The sequence below is a fragment of the Meriones unguiculatus genome (genome assembly GCF_030254825.1).
Source record: "Meriones unguiculatus strain TT.TT164.6M chromosome 13 unlocalized genomic scaffold, Bangor_MerUng_6.1 Chr13_unordered_Scaffold_34, whole genome shotgun sequence".
Lineage (NCBI taxonomy): Eukaryota > Metazoa > Chordata > Mammalia > Rodentia > Muridae > Meriones > Meriones unguiculatus.
In genome coordinates, this window is record NW_026843646.1 from 2,517,245 (window position 1) to 2,520,044 (window position 2,800).

Genomic DNA, 2,800 nt, shown 5'->3' on the forward strand with positions numbered 1-2,800 from the left:
GAACACAAATTCATCTGGAAAATCAGTTTTTGGGATTATGCTTCTCCAAGACAAACTCATCATGATTATGCTAACAGGGGAGCCACATTCCATGAGTTCTACAGCTGTTCTGCTGTTGCTCCTGCATGGCGCTTGACAGAACCAGGTAGCCAAAATAGTTTGCCTATATGTGTGTGTGGGGGGTAAGGTTATCTCAGGACCTGGGAAGGAGAATTCAGGGTAATGCATGGGCTGTACTAGCCTGGATGGCCAGATAACATGGAAGGACTGAAGGATTTCTGAGAGAAAATGGCAGGTGGGTTTGATTTGATATGTTAACTAGGAAACTCTGCCATTAGTTTCAGGTTTGAATCCTACTTCTATGGTAACATAAACTTCAGAGAGAGAATCATGGTCTCCATTGCATAATGATCTTCAACTGAGCTCATAGGGAAGAAAGGTGACAAAGACAAAGATTCTGTTTTTCTTTTATTTCTATATATCTTCTTTCTTTTCTTTGAGGGAGGGCAGTTACCCAAACTAGACTCAAATTTTTGCTGTTCTGCTTTGTTTTCTTTACTATATTTTATTTTATCAATTGTTTTTATTTTTCACAATTTATTCACAATTTATTCATTATATATGCTGATTGAAGGTCACTCCCTCAACTCCTACTGGTCCCTCCCTCCACCTTCCCCCATCCCCTTCCCATAGACTACTCAAAAGGAGAGTTCCTCTCGCCTGCCATTCACCCTTACATTATCAGAACAATACTCAGCTATTAAAAACAGAAAAATAAAATTTCTGCTTGTATTTATTTTCCATGGGCCACTGTACTCACCTTAGAAGATTTCATACCATGAAGCTTGCCTGCAACCTTATCTTGAACTAAACAATAAGTATAACTCATTTTAATGAGTCCCATCCCAAGATACTGTTTGATTGACCATCTCAAATCCAGAAACATGTGAAATTTGAAATGCTATGCAGTCTGAAATATTTTATCACAGGCATTTCAGAGAATGTGATTCTCTTGCTACCTGGATGGCTGTTTCCCACCAGCCCAGGAAGGCATGAGGGGCAGAAGATGAGTAGTATAAAGCTTGGAAAGCTCACAAGCATAACAGTGGTTAGCCACTCTGGGAGCCACCTCAGAAAGTAAGTTCAACTTTAATTTCAGAAAACAGAACACAGTGGCTTATATCCCTTGGGGAGTACATGGGATGCTCCAAGCATAGGTGTAGATAATTGTTTAATACTAGGAAATTCAAGAATGCTAGATTTGCATTAAACAGCACATTTCTATTATATGAATAAGAAGAACAAGAACACAGAACCAAATTATCCTATATTTGAAGGGAGGGGAGAGTTAAAAGGGATCTGTGTCAAAGGCTATCTATCAAATTTGATTGGTGGTTTCCATGTCTAAAGATACTCTCCAGATGAAGTCAGGCAGAGAAAATGCACCATTGACATGGTTACCCATCTAGGCCAGAAGCAGAGTCATACATGGAAAAGAAAGCCTCCTGCCTCATATCTCACAATTCAGTGTGGGTTGTGATTTTTTTCAATAGTACCCCTGGAACAATAGGTATGTGTACACAAAGAAACTTCTACAGGCTACCACTGTTGTGATACTCTCAGAGAACTTCCTGGCTGGTGAAAGTTCATTTCCTACATATTCATCCACTGAACTAAAAGTTTCTTGTGTAAAGTGAGGCAGTTGAAAACACTAAATGTTGAGAATCAGGATTATCAATAAGTCTTCCATAAACACCTTATTATATAATACTGTTGCGTGTAATTGATATTCACTATTCATTGTATTATTTTAAAAAATGAGTTTATTTACTTTACATTCCAATCTAAGTCTCCCCCCCTTTCACTCCCTCATGACTACCCTCCATTCCTATTGCCTCTATTCACTTTCCCCTTCAGAAAAGTGAGGTCATTTCCATTGAGCTAGTTTTACAGTTCTGTTGCATCTCAGTGGACCAAAGTACACAAAGGCCTTTCCACCTTGCTTATAGTCACAGAATTCCTCTCCAGTATGTATACTTTTATGATGATGATGACGACTCTAGATTTGTGCAAGGCCTCACCATTTTAACACATTCATAAGTTCTCTCAAGTATGATTCCTTTCATGATGATGAAGATTGTACAAATATAGAATGGTTTCACCATGTTAAAAGCACTCCTAGGCTTTCTGTCCATTAGGATTTCTTTCATGAGTTTGAAAATGATTCTGAAGTGCAAAAGTTTATTCACATTGGATGCAGTCAGACAGCTTCTTTCCAGTATGTGTTCTTTTATGTATTAAGAGATGTTATATGCAAAGGCTTTGCCACATAATTATAATCATATGGTTTCCCTCCAGCATGTATTGTTGTCTTAGGAGATGACAGTTACATGCAAAGGTTTTATCACACTAATTACCCTCACCAGGCTTCTCTCCACTGTGTGTTTTTTCATGTTTTTGGAGACTACTCTGTTGTGCAAGGGCTTTATCTTGTTGAGTACACGTATAAGGTTTCTCTCCAGTGTGTGTTCTTTTATGTCTTAGAGTACTGTTTTGTGCAAAGGCTTTACCACACTGGTTACATTCATAAGGTTTCTCTCCAGTGTGTGCTCTTTTATGGCTTAAGAGAGTACTCTTTTGTGCAAAGGCTTTACCACACTGGTTACATTCATAAGGTTTCTCTCCTGTGTGTGTTCTTTTATGGCTTAAGAGAGTACTGTTATTTGCAAAGGCTTTACCACACTGGTTACATTCATAAGGTTTCTCTCCAGTGTGTGTTCTTTTATGATGTATGAGATCA